The following is a 23,137-nucleotide window of genomic DNA, read 5'->3' on the forward strand; positions in this document are numbered from 1 at the left end:
GAAAACTAACCACCAGATAACCTACAACTGAATTTGAACGACCTAGCATTTTTTAAGGGAAAAAATGCAAACAACCCCCTTGTAGTATCACAAATGATCAAATTATCCCCTTACGAAAAAAATAAATAGCGATTTCCCTCCATGTATTTTTTAAAGTATAACAATTTACCTCCCTATGTTTTTTAAAATGAAGTAATTTACCTCCTTATATAAGGAGGTAAATTGCTTCTTTTTAAAATGTACTGGACAGTAAATTGCTATATTTTTTTTTATAAGGGATAATATGCTCATTTCAATATCACAGTGGGATAAATTGCTATCACCCATTTTTTAAGTATTGATAAGTTGAAAATTAACTGTTGTGTATTAAAGAATGTATTTTGTAAGAGTTTGGGGTAGATTACAGATTACCTTTAAATGTAATTCGAAATATTTACTTAAGCTCTTACAAGAAAAATAAAATATCAGTTTATCCTAATATATTTTTTTAAAAAAGAGAAAATTATCCCCCTCCCCAGAGAGGCAGTACACTCCTTTTTAAAAATACAAAACGTGAAATGGTATCTTGTTTTTTACAAAAATTTATACGAACATCTCAAATAACGCTGGGAGGGTGGACAGTCTAGGTTGGTTTGGAATGAACTATTCCTCCTTTCATAGTTTGTCCCAAGGAGTTGTAGAAAAACAAAAACAAAAAGTCTAATACTATTTTTTTTAAAAAAATAATAATAATTTGTTAAATTAAGTACTTAGCTAAGCTAAGTGGCAGTTATTATATCTATTTTCTATTAATTTTATATTTATGAATGATTGAACTTTGAGTTTAATATTGTTAGCTGTTATTAATGTGCTTCGGTCAAATATTCATACTACTTGTATTGAATACAAATTAAAAAGTAAAAATCTTTCTGTTACAAAATACAAAATAGTTATTTAGATACATCAAACAATAGGGAGAAGATAATTTTGGTCCTTATACTTGACATTTATGTAGTTTTGATCCTCAAATTTTCAGGCTTAACAATATTAGTCCTTAAATTGATAATTTTTTAACAGTTTTAATGCCTGCCAATAGATATTGCATTAGAATCGACGCAGACAACATTGGAGGGTAAGAAACCTCCTTTTCCCATCTTCGACCTTGTCTGCTTCATGAAATTGGTAAAAAATATAAGCTTCTATCATTTTTGTTCAAGTTGAAGGTTTAATATGTTGCAACGCATTTGGACATTGAGTGATGGTTTCTTTTTTCAAAAAAAGGGATAATGTGGATTTTTCATAATGGTGGGATGATGAAATGTGTAAGCCATAAAAGATGATAATCCTTGGACAGTTGAGAAGAACAAACAATGAAAATGAAATCAAAAGCTACAAGGCCAAGTAAGAGGAAGTGGAACTAGAGAAAGAAGATATGAGAAAAAGGATGAAGAAATTAGAGGAATTAATTGCAAGTCACACCTTTAAGCTGAAATTTATGTGTAGACGCCCCTGGAGAAGAAGCTAAGGGAGGTGTCCCCATCTCCAGTGATTGAAAGACAGGGACCTCCACCATTGGCCTCTCAGGAAGTCCCCCGTAGTGGCTTGCGCATCTTGAGTACCTTCAACAAGGCCTCCAAGATATCCAGTACCAGATTGTAGGGGCCACCGAAGGTGAGAAATAGGGTGTCCCTTCACAGACACAGTGATGGCAGACGATCTTCCAGCAAATTGTCGTACCACGGCCATTGCTGAATACGATGGCACAACTGACCCACAGGAGCATCTCTCGCGTATAGAAAATGCAACCCTCCTCCACAAGTGCACGGACAGGATCAAATGCTTGTTTTCCTCACCACCTTTGTTAAGGTATCTCAACAATGGTTTAAATAATTGCCCGTAGGTGCAATAAAAAGTTTCCAGGAATTCCGATCTCCGTTTTTCACCAGTTTGCCAATATTCAAAAGCTTCAAAAAATTCAACTTAGTTTCTTTGGTTTTAGACAGAGGAAGAACGAACATTTGAAGGAGTACCTCCAAAGGTTCAACGCAGCCTACCTTGGAGGTGCTCTTTGCTACCCAAGAAGTAAAAACTAGTGCTTTCGCTCAGGGGCTTTTGGAGGAGACTTCTTAAAGTCCTTAGCTAAGAATTTCGTATCCAAGTTTGATACCCTTCTAGCTCGCGCCACAAAAATACATCAATATGATGGATGCCCAAGCCTTCAAGAGGGAGATCCATGGGGAAAAGAGTATGAAAACGAAAGAAGAAGCCCCTAAGAAACCGCAAAGTAATTTTCGAGACAAAACGCCATCATTCCAGAAAATGAATGTAGTGTACACCCCGTTGACCGTACCAATCAACCATGCTCTCATGGCGGTGGTAGGAAAATGCTAGTCCTAAATTGCGGAAGGATGGCCCCCATCGCCCTAAATCTGACGAATTCTATCATTTCCATAATGATTATAGTCATACCACCGAAGAATGTCGGCACCTCAAGAATGAAATTGGAAGACTTATTCAAAATGTATACATGCAGGAATATGTGCGTTGGGAGAAAACCAGAGGGACAGGACCATATCAGAAGCAGGAAGCTGACAAAAGAAAGCGAAAGTCTCTAGCCCAGAACCCCTCCCCAAGGAATGATCCACATGCTCCTCGAAGCAGAACCGAGATCAATGTCCCCCTTGCATAGGAATCATATGAATGATAGCTGGAGGACCTATTGGGGGTGATTCTCACCATGCTAGAAAGTCTCGAGTAAGAGAAGTGCATGATATAACCTTCAAGGACGTACTGGAGGTGGAGACGATGGAAGACACCCCCCTCATCCAGTTTGGATGAGCAGAATGATTATGATCTAAAACTTTCCATAATGATGCTTTAGTCATCACTGCCACACTAGCCAATTATGAATTGGGGCAAATTTTTATAGATTTATGAAGCTTAGTTGATATGCTATTTGGGGAAGCTTGCATCCAGATGCAGTAGGGGGCTATCCCCTAAAGAACGTGAATACTTCCCTATATGCCTTCGCGGGGTAGCTAGTCCATTCGCAAGGCACGACTTCACTCCCCTTGACCCTAGGGGTCGGGTCCACTCGGAAAACATGTTTCCTAAAGTTCCTGGTGGTGGATGTACTCTCTGCCTATAACTTTGTCTTTAGAAGACCTACCCTCAACACTTTTCAAGACATAGTCTTTACTTATCATATGAAGATTAAATTCCCCGCACCTGAGGACCTAGGAGAATCGCAAGGGGACCCCCTTAAGTGACGCAAATGCTACATAGAGGTTGTACGTAAAGGGCAGAAGAGAAACAAAAATAAGGTGTTTAAGGTGGCACCGCCAAGCAAGCGAGGGAAAGAAGCTGAGTTGGTGGGGGAAGCTAAAGAAGGTGAGGGGGCGCCCTCGAAAGTTCAACCAGCTGAAAAATTGTTAAACATTGAACTCGTGCTTGGGGATCTGGAGAAAATTACTTGAATTTGTTACCAAATACAGGAGAGATTTCGGGAAGAAGTAATTCGATGCATACGCTGCAATGCAGGCCCACATGGACCCCCTCAAAACTTGGAAGGGATCGACCCAAACACTATTAACCATTATCTCAATATCAATCCCAACATCAAATCAGTTGAACAAAAGAAAATACATTTCGAACCTAAGAAAGATAAGATTATCCAAGTCTACATGGTTAAATTGATGACAACATAACACGTCAAGGAGATTCAGTTCCCTGAGTGGCTATCCAATGTGGTTTCGGTACCTACGCCTGGAGGAAAATAGAGAATGTGCATTGACTTCAGATACTTCAATAAAACATGTGCTAAAGACTTTTATCCCCTACCCCAAATCGATCAACTAATTGACTCTACCTTGGGGTGTGAACTACTAAGCATGATGGACGCCTCGCAATCAGGTTATGGTGGCTCCTGAAGATCATAAGAGGGTCAATTTCATCACTTATGTGGCTATGCCATTCTTTTTAAAAAATGCAGGAGCTACCTACAAGCTTTTGGTAGACAAGATATTTCGTCCACAAATATGGAGGAACATCGAAGTTTACATCAATAATATATTTGTAAAAAGTAAGAAAGCCATAAACCACACCACGGACCTAGAAGGGATGTTTTCTATCTTGAATCAGTATCGATTAAAGCTTAATACAGGAAAATGCGCATTTGAAGTACGAGGAGGGTGTTTCCTCGGAATCATGGTAACTCAAAGAGGAATCGAGGTCAACCCTCTCAAGATTAAAGCCATCTTAGACATTAAGGCACCAACCAACTAACGAAGCACAGAGACTAACTGGAGGATAGCAGCGCTCAGTCACTTTTTTTCCAAAGCAACAAAAAAGAGTTTGCCCTTCTTAAACATTAGAGACTTCTCGTGAACAACGTGGCCTTACAGACCCTGCCTCGCCAACTTCGCGCCCTACATTTCTTTAAAGTGCACAAAGATGTAGTGACGCAATGGGAATGAGTTAATGCCCATCATTTCTCCATGAGTTGCAGACAAAGATTTTAACTCAGAATCTGTCACTTTAGGTGACAAATTGCCGATCCACAAGTTGTTGGATGGACGAATCTCCCACTGCAAATATTTGACAGTCATATTGTGGTTCTATGTAGTTTTCACTGCTGATTTTACAGGTGGTGCCATTAAATGGCTCAAGTAAAGAGAACAAGAAAAATAATGGATCGTCGGAGGTTCCAATGTGAATGAAATGCTGAATAAAAAGAGATTTGTGTGCAATTGGGATATGGTGGAGTGAGATTTTGTAAGTGTATGAGTGGGGTGGTTACTGCAATATTTTGTTGGATTTGTCTGAATTTAATGAAATTTAGTGGCTCTTGGTTGTATAGTGCATGATTTGGAAATATGATAAATTGATTATCCTGAATTAAATTAAAATTCTAAATTGGTTCTATTACTTAATAATATTTATTAGACTTGTCCTCTATAAACACTAAGAAAATTAGCATGGCATTACATTATAGGGTTTAATGCAATTTCCATCCTATGGTATGCTACTTGAATGAATTACCCCTCTATGAAAAAAGAATCAAATTACCTCCCTATAGTTTTTAAAAATAAATCAATTACATCTGTGTCTAAAGTGGTAAATTATTTTATTTTAAAAAATATATGGAGGTACTTTGCAATTTCTTTTTATAAGGAATAATTTATTCATTTGCTAACGTTTATATCCATACTTTATGATTGCATTATGATAATGTTATTAATCTTTTTACTATTATTATTACTCTTCTTATTATATATTGCAAGAGCCGATCAATTCTATGTGATTTACTGCTTAAAATCTTTCATTATTTTATTGATTCTATGCAACTTGTTGTTGAAAAATCCTCCTAAAATCTCTTATTATAGCTAAACTTATGTCAAGTTTCGAATTCCTGACTAACTTCTAAACTTTCGGTCAAGGATGTCTTAGCCTATCACTCATAGGTGAGCTAGGTTTCATGAATAAGTAGATGATGGGTTCGAATCCCGCCGAACAAGTGAGTATATGACTCACTTTATGTGAATTTGTTATAATTTATTTTATTATTCTTTGTTATATTAATATATGAATCGAATATTGATATATTGTCAAACTAATCAATTTATTAAAATATTGATGTTATCATGTGATTACTATATATATATAATAAATTCATCCCAAAAATTTTCAAAAATATGAATTAATTTCCCACCAATATTTGCGTTGTTTGATAATTTTTATATTTCATTAATTGATGGATGGGTTCTTCCTTATAAAGAGATTGATGTAATTTTAGTTGTTTGGCATTTGGGTCCATAAAGAATTAGAATTAATTTGTAACTTGGTCCATTAGTTGTGCATATTTCATGATTTGAGGACACATTTTGCCAGAAAGTTAAAAATTAGATGGAAAACCACATCCGTGCATCATGAATATGTTATCAAATTTATGCTAGCACATGACTTGCACGTGCTAATTTGTGACAAATTTAAAAATTTCTAGCCAAAAACGTGTTAGCAAATTGTAAAATTTATTAAGATAAGTTTAATTTTTTAAAATTCCAAAACGCCAAACACCTTTAATTATAGGACCAAAAATTTTAATAGACTTTATAATATTCAATTCAAAATGAATTCATTAATCAAAATTATTATCTAATGTTAACATGATTTTCATCTAGAATTACTTGATAACTAAACATTCAACTTTCTCCACAAATATTTATAAACATTCTATGCGTGTTTTCAGATATTAGTACTTAATAATCTCATTCGATATGTAATATTTCTTTTAAAGAAGTTTATGTGTCATTTCAGACATGGAAAGTAGAAAAAAAAATAGAAAAATTAAAAAATTAAAAATTTACCAACCGGTTTAGCGAAATTAAACATTAGAGACTTCTCGTGAACAACATGGCCTTACAGACCCTTGCCTCGCCAACTTCGCGCTCTATATTTCTTTAAAGTGCACAAAGACGTAGTGACGCAAGGTGAATGAGTTAATGCCCATCACTTCTCCATGAGTTGCAGACAAAGATTTTAACTTAGAATCTATCACTTTAGGTGACAAATTGCCGATCCACAAGTTGTTGGATGGATGAATCTCCCGCTGCAAATATTTGACAGTCATATCGTGGTTCTATGTAGTTTTCACTGATGATTTTACAGGTGGTGCCATTAAATGGCTCAAGTAAAGAGAACAAGAAAAATAATGGATCGTCGAAGGTTCTGATATGAATGAAATGCTGAATAGAATGAGATTTGTGTGCAATTGAGATGTGGTGGAGTGAGGTTTTGTAAGTATATGAGTGGAGTGGTTACTGCAATATTTTGTTGGATTTGTCTGAATTTAATGAAATTTAGTGGCTCTTGGTTGTATAGTGCATTATTTGGAAATACGATAACTTTTATCCTAAATTAAATTAAAATTCTAAATTAGCTCTATTACTTAATATTATTTCTTCGACTTGTCCTCTATAAACACTACGAAATATTAGTATGGCATTACATTATAGGGTTTAATGCAATTTCCGTCCTATGGTATGGTACTTGAATAAATTACCCCTCTATGAAAAACGAATCAAATTACCTCCCTATAGTTTTTTAAAAATAAAGCAATTTACATCTATGTCTAAATTATTTCATTTTAAAAAATATAAGGAGGTACTTTGTAATTTCTTTTTACAAGGATTAATTTATTCATTTGCTATAATACTTACAGGAGGTTGCTTTCATTTTTTTCTCATTGTTATAAACTTTCTTGTGTTTTAATCTTAAATTGTTGATTTTTCCAAGCAATTTTATCTTGAAATTTCTTTAGAGACTAAAGTTCATGCTTTCTTTTTGCATACTTAGTGTTCAATTTTTTTCTTATCATTATATTTTATAAAAATCAAACTTTGAAATTTTAAAATTATTTATTTATTGCATGCTATTGATATGATAAAGTTTATATCCATACTTTATGATTGTATTATGATAATTTTATTAATTTTTTTTTTATTATTATTACTCTTCTTGTTATATATTGCAAGAGCCGATCAATTCTATGCGATTTACTGCTTAAAATCTTTCATTATTTTATTGATTCTATGCAACTTGCTGTTGAAAAATCCTCCTAAAATCTATTATTATAGCTAAACTCATGTCAAGTTTCAAATTCATGACTAGCATCTAAACTTTCGATCAACGATGTCTTAGCCTATCACTCATAGATGAGCTTGGTTTCATGAATAAGTAGGTGATGGGTTCGAATCCCACCAAATTGATAATTGAAAACTGGATAGGGATGTTAACCAATGGGTTGGTTAAATGTCGATGATATAACCAAACTGAATAAACAAATGATGAACAACCTTCCATCCCCTTAACCGATTTCAACCCTTAGTTTCTAAATTGCCAATTCATGTAGCTAGCACACGTCTGGGTATAAACCAGCCTTTATTTGTTGTGTTTGCCCTCCGTTCAAATTCTGGCATATATATGACTAGAAAGAAAAAGATAAAATATAGGGCAAACTGCCTTTTTTAGTCCCAAAAACAAGGCTGAATAATTTTTTTTGATAACACAATTATGGTAGATGTTGCTTTCAGTCCCATAAAACTCGCAATCACTCATTTTAGTCCCAAAAAGTCATGTATGTTGTGGTTTTAGGAGTAAAAAGGCCTTGTAGTTTCGGGTCTAAAAAGTCTTAAAATCACACTTTTTGGGATTAAAAATACGTTATTTGAGTTTTATGAGACTAAAAGCGGCACCTACATTGTTGTGGTACAAAAAAAAAATTCTACCCTTATTTTATATTACTAAAAAAATATTCTGACCTTAAATAAATCAAATAGTAAACCCTAGTTTCAAATAAAAGAACACGTGAAAGCGTATGATCAGCGAAGTTACATTGACCGTTCCAAATACCATTGCTAAAATCATCTCAAATACGTGTTCATAAAAAGTGGCTGACGTTCCTAATACCATTGGTAATATAGTTTTAAGTACGTGCTCCAAAATAAGAATGACCATTCCTAAGACCATTACTAAAATAATTTTACATGACTGACCGTTCATAAAACAATTACAGAAGACTGTTCCAAACAAAAATATAACCGTGCCTAATAGTATTGCAAACATTGACAAACAAACCATTACAAAGACTATTTCTATATTTATCACAAATACAAATAAATACAGTTCTAAAATTCAAGCACGAATATTACAAAAACCTTTCCAAAAGTAAACCGATGTAAATAATATAGCCATTCTAAATTTAGCCCAGTCCATTCCAATTAAAAAAATAATTTTTTTAGAAAAGTTTAATATTAAGAACAGTTTCTAACAATGTGTTACGGTGCCCGTCCTAAATTGGAACGGTCAGGCATGACCTCTTTCTAAATATTTGTAATGCATTTATAAGAACATATAGCCAAATGTTCCAAAAATCGGTCCAAATTAATTTGGTCACTTTCAAACATTTTGAACGAAAAAGAAAAGGCCGTTTATAGATTTATTTCTATCCTCTCTCTCTCTTGTCAACTTCTACATCAATTTTTATTCTCTCTCTCTCTCTCTCTTCTTCAGAATTTTCTCATTATATTTGTTTTATATTTTTTATTTTTTTATTTAATATATTTTTTAAATAATAATTAGTTTTTTTAAATTTAAATTAATAGTGCACACACATTTAAGTATGCCATATATATATTAGTCGTTCTTTATTTTTGATCTTGAAGTTCTATTTATCATTAAATTAAAATATTATTCAAATTAGCAGATTGATTATGAACACAAACTATTTATAAAATAATAAATTATTTTGGGCAAACCCTAAATTTATAAACTGGTATCTTTTCAAGACATTTGTTGGCATATGTGATTGAGGTTGATTTACATTAGAAATTAATATAAAGAGTTTGTGTATTTTACAAAAAAAAAATTAATAAAAGAAAGGGTTGGGGGTGGGGGTGGGGTGGGGGGGCTAATGGCAATTTTGGGAATTACAAGTGATACATGTCGTCATCATCATCTTCATACCCAAGAAACACAAAGGATTCTCTCACTCTCTCTCTTCACTTTGGTATGACTTCTCTCTATTTTTTGATTCGTTTTTCTTTATTCTTCAATGGTTTTGGGCGTTAAATTCTCGATTTTCTTGGCCTTTTTCTTTTATTTTCCCAGTTTTAATACACCGAGACGAAATGGTCTGTATTGATTTGTGTTGCTTGGACGAATGCGAATCCTTTTTCTTCTTCTTCTCCTTCTTTTATCGAGATGGGTATTTTTGATGATTTCTTTGAATCTTGATCTCATAGTTCTGGGGAGAAATTGTACTAATGATATGGCGCCTGAAAAATCCAAAAAATAAAAAAATCCACGGGTAAAAATCCTAAAAATCACGTCTTTCCCACCATTTTACCCAAAACCACCGTCCACCCACAGTGGCACGTTTTCAGCCTCTCATCTTCATTTTCCATTTCCTCTATTCATGTTCGCTTCTCACCCAAGAAAACAGCCGAAAGAAAAAAGGGGGAAAAGATCAACAAAGAGGGAGTGAAGGGTCAGGATTGAGTACCAGCAGCGGAGGGTAATGTGAACAAGGGCCTGATGGTGCCCCTGCACAAGGCAGCACCCTCAGGGAAAAACAACAGCGGCTGAGGTACAACGGAGCTAGCAGTTTGCCTCAGTACAGAGAAATCCAAGAAAGGAAAACCCCACTGGCAAAACCCCTACACACAATCACATGTTGGTAAAAAGAAATTACAATCTCTCTAGGTTGTGATTTGTGATGATGGCCAGCAGAAAACTCCTTCGTTACGAGGTTAAGGATTGCTGGCTTATTATTAATGGAAAGGTAAGATTGTTTTCTTTTTAAAATTATGTTTTCCTTTTTTTCTGGAAATAGTATTATACTCTTACTACTATTGAAGCTTTTTTGTTTGCTATCCTATTATTATTATTATTATTAACATCATCATGTCTTTTGAATTCTTAATTGATGATTCACTACAAGAAAACAGGGCATCAGAGACGGAAATTTCCGTCTCTAAAACAAATTAGAGACGGAAAAATCGGTCCCGGAAGTCCGTCGCAGAAGGCCGCGTCGCTAATAATTTAGTGACGGAAATATTCCGTCGCTAAATTTGAGACCGAGAATTCGGTCGCTAATTCTGTCGCCAAAAGAGAAGAAAATTTAACTATAATCCGTCTCTGATTTCCGTAGGTAATCCGTCTCTAATTCCGTCGACAAAGGTAAAATAATTTCCGTCTCTGATATTCCGTCTCTAATCCGTCTCTAAATCTTACAAATTTCCGTCTCTAATCCGTCTCTGATTCGACATCTAAATTTTCAAATTTTTCCGTCTCTAATCCGTCTCTAATTTTTTTGGTTTTTTTTGGGCAGATTTTTAATTTCTGTACCTAAATTAATATCCTGGTCATTATACCATCAAATATACATTCCATCAATACCAAAATCTGAATTTTCCCAAACAAGAACAACAAATATTAACAAAAAAGATACTCAAAATACAACAACACTAATATAATTGATGTCATCATCCAAATAATATCAATGTCTACTCCAAAGTCACCAAACATATGTCAAAGTACAACCCAAATCAACATACACTAAGTGATAAACAACCAACAGAAGAAATAAACTAATTATCTTTCCTGGAATGTTGTTGCTCCTGTTGTCCCGACCCACCAGCAAATTGATGGTTTGTGTATCCCACATCTTGAAACAATTTTCGAACAAGTTCTTGTAGGTCTGCCTCCCTCTTCCGAGCCTCTTCGTCCCTCTTTCGAGCCTCTTCCTCCCTCTTTCGAACTTCTTCAAGAGCAATTTCAAGCAATTTTCTATGAAATGAAGACTGTGAAGAAACATCAGTACAACTCGTTTTTTCAAGGTATTCTTCCTGTGACAGTACATTCCATACAAAGGAATATTTATGTAATAAAAATCTAACAAAATTTCTCAACATATATACTACTCAATATTTAAATCCAATGACAAATTATACTTACACTAATTCTTTTGGATTTGTTGTCGATGAACTCCCCGATTCCTTTATTCTTTCTATGACATCTTTGAAATAGCTCAAGATCAGTCACTTCTCTACCAAGTTTTTTTTCCTATAGTGTACAAAACAATATTAATTCACATGTCAATTAAAATTAAGTGAAAATATAAAATTAAGTATTACTTCACTTTCAATTAAGATTAGGTATCATCACTCAATTTAATTAAAACTTAGATATTTGGACAACTATTTGTATACGTAAATATATTATCTCCTTCCTTTGTCTTTTCCAAAACCTTTTAAATTGCCTTCCAATTTTTAAACACATTCAAATATGGAAATCAACATTGTGACCACACCTACACTCAAATTTGTGTTGGTAAGACAATTGGGCCAACTGAAACTTGACCCCAAGTGATAGAGAATTCCAAGTGATAGAGAATTCCAAGTGAAAACACACAGCAAAAACTCTGATGTTGTTTCTGTTTGTACATCTTATGGTCCAATTCCAAATGAATGAGCATCAAAGGGATGGATACTATATATGCCACATACACACACAATGTACAAACACCAATTTTACCTCCCAAGAATGACATTAAATAAATCCAAAGTAGGATGTAGCATGTAATGCCACAAATTTGATTCATGAACACTACTAATATTGATGGCATTAAGTGAACATAACTACCAGAAAAATCAAAATGTCCCAATCAAGCACATATGACCTGCCTACCAAGTTACTAAGTCAAGCAGTAAGACCTAATGACTACAACAAAGCTTTATATTGACATTTTAGACTCGTCCCAACTCAAGGGCCAATTAATTTTAACATCAGGAAAGACCGTCTTTTTACAATGACGAGAATTAACCAAATACACAGCTAAAAGTTTTTCAAACTAATAAGTAATTTGACAAGCTAGATCCCATAGTTCAAACTACAAAAAGCAGAAAAATCAAAAGGCAAAAATCAAACTACAAAAATCCTGCAGAGATAATAATCATATTTCAGAAAAAGCAGAAAAAAAAACTCAGCATATTTCAGAAAAATTTCGCATGTCAATCAGCCAAGTTTTTCAATTTTCAACATACTTCAGCAAAAAAATATGTATTTCGACAAGAAGAACATTAGGGTGTTCAACGGACATTTTAACAAATACCTTGAAATCAATTAAAATTTCACCTACAAACTGTAAAAAAAGAATTACAAAGAACAAAAATTACCTGTTAATGTCGTAGGGAAGAAGTTGTGCCGATAGATCTGGAGCCGTCTGCGAGCGAGGAAAGATCTGCTTTCTTCTTCTCGGTCGCGAGATAGAGAAAGGGTTAGAGGAGAGAGAGAGAGGGCTAATTTGAAAGTTGAGGAGAGTGAGGTTATCGTTCTTTTAAGAGTCAGAGTAGTCAATTGGTAGTTTTAGTTATGTATATATATATTTACTGTTATAATTTATTTTATATAAATTAAATAAATATTAAATAAATTAGTTATTTATATAATATAAATATAAATACATAATATAATATAATATTATATATAACATATAATAAATATTTTGTAGTTGAGATAAATGTATGTTCATAATCTTTAGTAAATTTATATATTTATAAATGTTAATATTACATTGATATAACTATCATCTTACATTGTTGAACAACATAGGTTAATCGGACCATCAAAATTCAAATTAAACCGTTAGATATGATCATACTTACAGAAAAATACACTTGGTAAAATTTTAGACTTATTGGATATACGGATGTCAAGTTATCGTACTCAGAACATAAGAATAATTATTTAAGTCGGTGTATCATAGAATCAGACTATGTGATTTTAAATCAAACCGTCTGATATGATCTAATGGACACGTTCTTATATATATTTAAATTTGGTGTGAATCGAGTAACTAGATTTTAAGATATCGTAATTATTGATTAAATTTTTTTATCTCATTATATATATAATAAAATAATAATTAAAATAATTCAACCATCACTATTATTATCCAAAAAATATATGATATTGATTAATAATTATAATATATGGTCGATTTTGCTTATAAAATTGATCAATTATTAAATATAAAATGAAATATATAAAAAATTCAAAAATAATAATATATATAAAAAAATACAAAAAAAAACTCGCGAGCTTATGAACAGACACAATTAAGCTTGACTTGAGCTTGAATTTTTCGAGCTCGAGTTGAGCTCAAAATCTTCGCTGGTGAGAAAAAACATTAAGAGGAATGCGTGTTTTTTATAAAAATAAAAATAAATTAATAAAAAATTTACTTTTAGTTTTATTGTAATTAATTAAAATTAAATAATACATTATAATTATACGAATATATATATATATTATGTCATGTATTTACAACTTAATTATTATTTTCATAAATAAAAAATATTCTTATTTTTGTGTTTTAATATTTTCATAAATAAAAAAATTCCTATTCCACCATCAGAGACGGAAATTTCCGTGGCTAAATTAAAGAAATAATTAGCTACGGAAACAGAGACGGAAATAACCAAGTCTCAGACATATCGATTTTTAAGAAATTATTTACTAGTATCAGAGACGGAAATAGAGACGGAAATTGGCGAAATTATAAATCCGTCTCTAAATCCGTCGCTAAAATAAAAATTATTAACAATTTATCATAAAAAAGAGTTCCGTCTCTAAATCCGTCTCTGATAAAGACGGATTTTATTCCGTCTCTGAAATTTGGTCTCTAATGCCCTGTTTTCTTGTAGTGATTACTGTCTTTATTAAGTTTTAAGTCCTGATTATTTTAAGTAGCATGTGTTTCATTTTCAACTTTTATGTATCAAGCGTTGGAGTATGATGAAGTTGCTATCTAGCTTATTACGTTTACCATATATCAGTGAAGATCTCTGTCGCTAAATTCATTCTTGGTTGTGTTTCTTGACTCGGACTGATATGTGATATTCTCAGTATTGAGTTTATCAGTTGTTTCTGTATTTTTACGAATTCAGTGAGTCATGTTATTGTAGGAAGAGGATAAATGAGATAATACATACACAACATTGTGAGGCGTCATTTCAGTTGGATAATTGGTAATCAGATGCTATTCCTATTTACTGGCAAAAGTTGTTCCATTGGATAAGAATTGACTTTTATTCTTTGCATGCACGACACCATCCTTTCAACCTTCTATTTTCCAACTAAGGAGCAGGTAGTGGAATTATTTTTGCAGGACTCGTTGCCACAAAAGCAGTCTCTCTCACTGTAGTCCACACGATCTAGGAATTGCATTTGACTTCTTAAGTTTAATATATGCTCTTTTGGAACTGATTTGCTCTTTGGACATGAATTCAGTGTGTTGGACAAGTTCTCCAAGAAGATTAAAGGTGAAGTCAACAGGTATTGTTTTTAACATTCAAGTCTCGGTTTCTGCTTTCTTCTTGGTTCATACTTGAATTAGTTTCTGCATGTAATGCTTAATCTTGGTTGTCTTATACGATGATTCATTTAAAATAAATAAATAATCATAAGCTATGCCACCTTATCGCCATTGTTGAGGTGTGAAGAGCATTCTTTATAGTCAGTTCTTTTAAGTCCTCATTCGTTATTCCTCCCCTCCTTTCAAGTTCTAATAGTTAGCATTGATATAACGGGTTTTATGTAATATTGGGATTGGTTAGACATTACAATGGTTACCCTGTGAATAGCTCTCTCTTCGTCAAGTATGTTGAAGCTTTTTTCCAGAACATTGAGAAAGTTTTGATGCTCTGCCAACTACTATGACTTAGGATAAACATTTCAATGTGGTTAACCATAGCTAAAAAGTTGATATTTTATTAATCTTGTGTTCTTCCTGTTGAAGTTGTTCCTTTCTATGATTTGGATTTCTTATGTTCAACTTTCTTTATGTGATAAGCTTCCAATGTTTTTAGCTCAATTAGCATGCCTTTTTTTGTTTTCCTTTAATAGCTCAAATTAATATCCTGATCATTTGGCTGTAGGAACTGGGAATTTGAACAATCCGTGAAGGAGATTAAGGAGAAAGCAGAGGACTTGAAAGGGGAGAAAGAGGAACTGAAAGCTAGGTAATGTTATAACAATATTTCATTCTTGTGTTGTTGTGGGGCACTTCTTTAACTATTTAGAAAAGAGACATACGGTTAAGGCTGACAGACACTTCCAATGGGAGCTCTGAGATGGTGAAACGGCGAAATGCAGAACAAAGCAGATTACTGATCAGGTGTACAAACGTTTAGATGGTGTTTGGACGCAGGCTGAAGAAAAAGCAAAAAAGGTATAGATCATCCTCTAGTGGTTCTGCAGTGTCTTCCCAAAGGTGAATTAGCAATATGGAGTTTGACTTAATTGAACTACTTCTGGGCATATATTTTGTTCTTTTCCCACTCTTTGCTCCTTGTTTTCCCAACTATTTGCTACTAAATGAAATAATTAAAATTTTTGGCTACCTTTATCCGTTTAGAGTGCTGCTACTTGCATCGATACGTTTTTTTAATGCATTATTCATATCTTTGGCATCCAACCTAAAAAAGAATTGAATACGTTTTTTATTGGCTATAGCTGGAACACTCATTACTGAAACATAGTGTATATTCCTACTTTTCTTCCATGGACCACAACATCTCCACTTACAAATATGCAAAAACACAAGAGAGAATAGAACAGACTGAGAGTCGTGTTCATTCTTTAATTGAGGACCTTAACCTTGGACTGGACTGTATTACCTTAGTTTAGTAACTATATTAGTGATGCAGGAACATTATTTACATATAGTTTGATATTATGCTTCAAACTGGCTGGTTTTTGTGGTCAGCTGCTTCTAGATGTATTTTACACAATTATGATAATGTTTGACTCTAAAGTTGTGTATGAACTACAAGTGTGCAATATGTTTTTTCTATTACGGAAAAAAAAAAAAAAGGAATGGGATATGTTTTCTATTGGCTATAACTGGTACACTCATTGCTGAAACATAGTCTATACTCCTTTTTTCTTCCACGGAACACAACATCTCTACTTACAAAAATTCAAAAACACGCTAGAAAAAGAGAAGACTTAACCTTGAACTGGACTATGTTACTTTGGTTTACATGCAATTGTATTAGTGAGTATTAGTGATGCAGGAACATTATTTACATGTACTTTGCTATTTTGCTTCAAACTGGCTCGTTATCTGTTGTGATCAGCTGCTTCTAGATGTATTTTACACAAGTATGATAATATTTGACTCTAAAGTTATGTATGAACCACAAGTATGCAATACGTTATGTGTATTTTAATGTTGATAAGCTTGCATTATATGGTTAGAAATTCTTCTATGTATTATTTTTATAATGGATAGCTTTAAAATTAAAATTGAATTCTATCACTATATGTCAAATTAAACCTTTTCATATATTTTAGGTTCACAATGTGGGGTTAAAATGGAGTTCACACCCTAAATTATCTTGGTTAAATTAAATGATTGATAAATTTAAAATTTTTAATTCCATTCACGATTCTTATGCATAATATAGATTTAGATAACTTGATTTTAATTGATCAAAATACTAGTCATTAATTAGTGCTGGATCTAGTATCAGTAATCCTTTTATTCTTTTGATGGCTCCTTTATGGATTTTGTTATTACGACCAGCATGTTTCTTCTTCTCCACAGTAGTTAAATGCGCACAATGGCGCCAAGGGCTCATAGAGCTGCGTCGTGGGCCTTTTTGAAGGCCGAGCAAATGTAAAAAATAATTTAGACATTATTACATTTATAAAATTAGTATTTTTCAAATAGAACAATGTATAAGAAATTAAAATAAATAAATAATACTTATATTTTTTTCCCTTTCAAAAATTAGAGAAGCAATTTCAAAAATTAAAATTTAAAGAATATGTTGTAACTCTATATAATATACTAAACGAAAGCATATAGTTTAATTAGTGAACCATAGCATACTATAATCGATAATCAAATAATTAATATATGAAACTGATAACTTCAATTTACATTAATATATAGTTACATTACACAGTATCAGAATCAAAGACAAGAAAAGAAAAAACAGAGTAAGTCTATGAAGAAAAGAAAATAAAGAAACAACAAAATAAAACAGAAAATGAGAAACCCAAAAAGAAGAACACAAAGTATCAGCGACAGAAGAAAAAAGAAAAAAACTTACTTGGTTGTGCCAGAGGGAATAAGCAAAAGTGAGAACTTCAATTTACTTTATTAATTAAAGAACATAGAGTACATAGATACATTACATGGTATCAGATTCAAAGATAAAAAAAAGAAAAAAACAGAGTAAGTCTATGAAGAACAGAAAAGAAAGAAACAACAAAATATAAAAACAAACAAGAAACCCTAGAAGAACAGAAAGTATCAGCGACAGAAGAAAAAAGAAAGAAAACTTACTTGGTGGCGGCATAGGGAATGACCAACAGTGCCTGATGTTCCTTATTTTTTAATTTTTTTTAAATTTTGATGGGCCCAGATCTAAAAAGGCCTAGGCTGACAAAGGCGTGCCTCGCTCGTGCCTGAGCAACAGCTCGAATGGCGCCCAGGCGCTCGCCATGGCAACGCCTAGACGAAGGCCAGTGCAACAAGCCTAGAATAGCCAGAGGCTTGCGCCTCTGGCCATGGTGCGTGCCATAGTGCGCCATGGACTGTTGTTCTTCTCTCTACATAGATATCTTCTTTGCATTTTCTATTTTGTTGCTTTTGCTTTTATAATTGAACATCTATACAAGTAGGTGAATATATGTGCCTTCAACATGTTCATGAGACGTGACATTAATTTTTGATGATTTTGCTCCTTGGAGTTGGTGTATAATATATTTTTCACATATACACAGTTGCGGTTCATCCATAGCCCAGGTCCTTATCATGGTTGGACTAAGGACAATGCGCCCAAATGGGAGGCTTCTTCTGGCACAACTGCACATTGTTGCCTCCGCCTCCGCCACCCTTCGTGAGTAGACCTTGACACCATCCCACATTTCAGGGACGTGTTTTCTTTCTTTTTACTTGTTATTTCCTTATTTCTGTGTGTCTGCATGCATAAATATGTACTTAGTGTGGGGGAGGTACACTGGCTTTGGCTTGTGATTGATTTTCTGGGAGGTGGTTGGATAGTCATTATAGAACGATTCTTGGGAAATTGGTTCTGTAGTTGACAATCTGAATGTTGAAATTTGAATTAATGTGTTGGAATATGGATGTGTAGGGATTGAAAATGTTTATATGGGGGTTTACAATTTTAATTGAAACTGAACCTTGTGGGAAGGAAGTTAGTGTGTCATGAGAAAAATATATGAATTATCCCGCAGTAGCTGTTGAATTTTCTGATTGTTGTCTTGTGATATCCCTTACATTAATAGAATTTTTTGGTATAAGTCGAGATAAGTAGGAGAAACTAGCACTAATGGCATATTAAAAAAATATGTGAAGTGTGTTCCATGTGTTCCATTGACTGCATCAAATGAACGATGTTCAAGAATCAATACAAAAGCCCTTTGTGTGAGCTTTTGAGCCAAAGCACTTTGATTTAAATAGTGCTTCTACATTTCTTTTGATTGAGTGAATCAAACTTAGTGTGTCCATTCTAGAACTTGCTTGTGTAATACATTTTGAGACCATAAACTTCTAAGATTGGTGTATGAAAGTGATAAGGGCACTTAGGAATAACCCATTGACCTGAAAAGAGCCTACCTCAAATTCAACCATAGAAAACCTCATTCGAGCCTTGGCTTTTCTTTTCTTGATTAAACCACGTTATAAGCCGAATTATCCCCTTCTTGTTTATTTCCTGAAGTGATTTTGAACCCATTCAAGGGGGTGATGTTGGTTTGGTTGCTTGTAATTGGCTTGAAAATGAGTGACTGAGATGATTCAAGTTGTATATTGGGGATACATTGCTAGCTCCAAGGCGAAGAAATAAAACAGCAAAGAGGAAATGAAAAAAATAAATGAGAAGAGAAAAAAGGAAGAAAAATGATGAAAGAAAAAAGAAAAAATGAAGAAAAATGATGAAACAAAAAAGAAAAAAAAGAAGAAAAAAAGAAAAAAGTCAAAAAAGAAAGAGAAAGTCTTCGTGAAATAACTCTGATGGGAAGAAAAAAGAAAGTGTTAAGAGACCTTCCTGGAAAGCCCCCCCATCTTCCGCATATCTTGCTCACCGACATGGCATGAATCACGGAACCTGCACTATAAGAAAGAGATTCAGATACAGAAACAAAACAGTTTGAGGAGTTTGATTGTTCAAAGCACTTGAATCGAGTTGAAGGAGAATGAGCTCTGAAGGATAAGCAACTAAGTTAGCATCACTCCTTTGAATTCATAAGCCACAAATCGACCTATTTTTCTACCACACCTTGTCCCAAGCCCTATTACAACCCATGGAAAGACCCTTTGATTCATGCATTAATTTGAATTTCATTGATGGTGGAGATTTGATTCACAAGCAAGCCTATGGTAATGACATACTATGTATTGATTTGAGTGGAACCCAAATTCTTAAACACTTTATGAGTGATTAGAGTGACACCCTTGTGAGAGTGTTGAGACTTGTTTCATTTGATTTTGATAAAGTCAATGGGATACTTGTGTGTTGAATGTTGTGCTACTAGTGATTGTTCTCAGTATTGTTATCTCTTCTTAAACTATTAAGTCAAATTAGTGTAAGGGATGTACTTGACTGACATGAAAGGAAATTTGAGAATTGCTACTTGGATAAATTGTGTATTTGGATTGAGAAATGTTTGAAGGCAAGAATGGTTTCGGTGTGCGAGAATTTAATAAAATATATTTTAACCTTTTTATGCTTATTTTGAGTTATTGGGAAAGATTTTATTGCGTAGATTAGTGATGTTAAGATACCCCAAATTCTTGGAAGATGGTAATGCAATGTAGGTCATTGTTTTTTACACATCACAATGGGAAGTTATAGGATTCAGTGTCGGGTCTTGTGTTATTTTGTTGGGTGGATTGTTGTTTAAAGTTCAAAGATAGCATGTCAATTGTAATTACACTCAATGTTGTCTGTTGTTTTCTGTCTCTTCCTAATAATTTTTTCACTAATGGGATCAAGAGAAGCCTTTCAGGTATCAAATACTACTTCACTCTTCTTTTTGTCAATCTGGAGTCATGTAATAGCATTTTATTCATGCAAAGCAGTAAGGCGGAGTTAATCTTAATTTCTTGAATTTGCGCCACACAAAGAGGAATTGTATCAGATTGTGTCAAAATATTGAAACTGTTATGTTCTTCTTTATCACCAGAACCGGGATTGATGTGCTTGGATGATATCTTAAAAATATTTGTGCTATTTTTGGGAGTGCATATGCCAAAATCTTTCAATTGACAGTCTAGAGACATCATGGGAATGGCAGTCTGAGTGGGCTTCTTAAAAAATAGGCTTCTGTAACTCAGTGGGGATGGCACGTGTGAAGTTTTGGAGAACTTTGTAGTCTCTTTTTCCAGCGTAAAGACAAAAGGTAACTTGCCTTGTGGCATGCATGGTATTTTTCTGCACTTTGACATGTGAATCGTTTCTGTTCATCAACTTACACACTTGCTACCCACATTTTGAATATGTTCCATGTGCTGAAACTGTATTGTTGCTTTCTATTCTTCAGCTTCTGGTGCACTAGTTACATGTTCAACCAAATATAACCTTGTAAGGTAGTTCTGAAAAGAGTTCTAGAATGTAAGATTAACCACCAAATATTGCCTTGTAAGTTTGTTCTGAAAAGAGTTCTAGAATGTAAGATGATGAATGCTATTGCTAGGTTGTTCTAAAAAGAGTATTGTTTCCTCCTTTCCCCCCATACATTGCAAAACTCTTAAACATATGAAAGTTTTCTATGTTTTTGGCATTATGATTTTCCCGTAGTTTCATTTTGACATATGCCTTATTAATTAAGATTACATGTAAACTTAGCAATCCTTTTTTATAGAATGAATTTGCTTGTGTGGTAGACAATGTGCTCTTGATTTGACTATTGCGTACTAAGCTTTATTTGTAAGATGCATAATCATGAAAGTGACTTGTTTGATTATACATAATATCGTTTGGGTCAGCTCAAGGCTAAGATAGCAAACATGAGAATGCAATTGTTGCAGCCTCCCAAAAATATGCAACTTCTTTGATTTCTTCTTGTTCTGTCAATATGTGAATGGTTGCTCGCATAGAAAATTACTCTAACAGATTCATCTTCCAAGGTTCTTTTCAATTATAATAATTCGACCTATTTAAGTGCTTTTATATTTTGACAATTCTTCCATGATGAATTAGGATTCGGAGCTGGGAGGGTTTTGAAGTTACCAATTTTGGCCATGGACATCCACTGATTGGTTTCCCAAGGTTGCCATGTCATTACTTTTGCATGGCATGGCTTTTCCAAAAGATAGGTTAGTATCCGCAAGAGTAGCCATGTTATCAGGGCATCAAATGTTTGGGCTGGTCATGTATCTAACCTATATGCATTAATATACATGAACTATCTGCTTTAACCAATTAATTGTCTACCATATTGAGTGGAGAGATGTAGGGCATAGAATGTAAGATGACGAATACTACGTTGTTCCAAAAAAGAGAATGGTGACCCCAATTTCCTATAAGATGGAAGTGTAGGGTAAGTGATTATAGGGGTGAATTTTAAGTCTTGTATTATTGTTCTTGGTGGGTTTTTAACTAAGTTTCAAAGATTGCATGTCTTATAATTAATGTTATCTTAATCTTAGCTTCTTAAATTCGTTGCACAAAGAGGAAGTTCCTCGCTTTTATAACCCTTTGACAACAGATGCTGAATTAAGGAGGGAGCAAAACCTTCCGGTGCTGGTGAAAAAGGATTCACTTTACATGGCGAGAATGTTTTTTTATCTCTCTTTTTCGTTCCTACTCCCGCATTGAGAAAGGAACAGAATTGGATTAATAAACAAATTGAAATTTTCATTTATTTATGTTATTTTCTTACCATTCATTTTGGTTTTGCTTAAAGCCTATTGAGCGGAAGCAGCCAAGGAAGTTCAACCCATTGGTTACGTTATAGTTATATATTGTACTGACTTGTTTTAAATTTTATTTGTATTTTTGAGAGGCACATCTAATACAAGAAGATTGATATTTTTTTATGGGTGATATTATATTATTTATTCTTTAATAGGTTTTGTTATTTATGAAATTTTTAGCCTTAATATTTTATGTTTGTGGTTCATGCACAACTTTATAGTAAAAAATTATCATATGTAGGCTAATAAGGTTTTTTTTTTATAAAGCATATTTAGTATTATTCGTCTTTTTCTTATATTCCAATTAACATAAAAAGTGGAAGGGCTAAATAGTTTTTTTTTAAGTTAAAACTTCAAAAATTTTATTTGGGTAATAGTATACTTCTATAACTATTTCTCATTTATTATTAAAAGTGTTTTATAAGGTTATACATGTCTTTTGATACTTTTATCTATGTCGATTATAGGGATTTAGGATTATAAATAGTTTCTTTTTCTATTGATACTTTGCCTCTGGATCGAGTAGCAGAATACAGGTAATCCTTTCATTTTATTGATGGCTACATTATGCTTTTTATTATAAGGGCTACCATGTTTTCTGCTTCTCTCTACACAGATCTCTTATTTGCAGTTTTATCTTCTTGT

The 23,137-nt window shown here is 33.4% G+C and overlaps 2 long non-coding RNA genes across 2 annotated transcripts; one reads left to right on the plus strand and one right to left on the minus strand.

The window, feature by feature from the left end:
• Positions 1 to 10,984: 10,984 nt before the first annotated feature.
• On the minus strand, positions 10,985 to 12,870 carry LOC148787743 (uncharacterized). The gene is made up of 3 exons (XR_016066162.1): positions 12,714 to 12,870; positions 11,494 to 11,601; positions 10,985 to 11,339 (listed from the first exon to the last, which is right to left on the minus strand). It is a non-coding gene; the product is annotated as an uncharacterized LOC148787743 (long non-coding RNA).
• Positions 12,871 to 17,674: 4,804 nt separating this feature from the next.
• Positions 17,675 to 21,998, plus strand: LOC148787744 (uncharacterized). Its single transcript, XR_016065691.1, has 2 exons — positions 17,675 to 20,976; positions 21,777 to 21,998. It is a non-coding gene; the product is annotated as an uncharacterized LOC148787744 (long non-coding RNA).
• Positions 21,999 to 23,137: the final 1,139 nt, after the last annotated feature.

Source organism: Sesamum indicum, linkage group LG6 (genome assembly GCF_026168435.1).
Source record: "Sesamum indicum cultivar Baizhima isolate 11 linkage group LG6, ASM2616843v1, whole genome shotgun sequence".
In the NCBI taxonomy this organism is placed as follows: domain Eukaryota; kingdom Viridiplantae; phylum Streptophyta; class Magnoliopsida; order Lamiales; family Pedaliaceae; genus Sesamum; species Sesamum indicum.